At 44.0% G+C, this 375-nt stretch overlaps 1 long non-coding RNA gene across 1 annotated transcript in view; it reads right to left on the bottom strand.

Moving 5' to 3' along the window:
• Positions 1-375, bottom strand: part of LOC102261593 — a 2927-nt gene that overhangs the window by 328 nt on the left and 2224 nt on the right. The gene's annotated exons all lie outside the window — the stretch shown is intronic.

Genomic DNA, 375 nt, shown 5'->3' with positions numbered 1-375 from the left:
GCTCCTCCCTTTTATTCTTATAACCCTCCTGAGAAAATGTATTAATAGCCTAGATACCCAAGGAAAGAGGAGAGACGGGGGTGACAAATGCCGAGGGAAAAGGGCAATTGGAGTGCTAAAGACATGCAAATCAGGGGTGGGAGGGCGATACTACCTAGAAGCAGAGGGCATTTAAACATTATGAAATGTGTGAACAAGTGCTGCCTGGGCATGCAAATGCTGTAAAGTAGAAAACAGCAATGGCTCTACGAGGAAAACGAACAGGAAATTAGCAAATGAAGTACGGAGAAAGTCTACAATACAGCCGAGTATAAACTGTAAGCAAACACAATACAACTGAGAGCTAGGAGGCTGCCCACATACAATCTGAACTCA

The sequence above is a fragment of the Myotis brandtii genome, unplaced genomic scaffold (genome assembly GCF_000412655.1).
Source record: "Myotis brandtii unplaced genomic scaffold, ASM41265v1 scaffold38, whole genome shotgun sequence".
Lineage (NCBI taxonomy): Eukaryota > Metazoa > Chordata > Mammalia > Chiroptera > Vespertilionidae > Myotis > Myotis brandtii.
The sequence above is the reverse complement of the archived record's forward strand: the minus strand, read 5'-3'. Positions and strand labels throughout refer to the sequence as shown.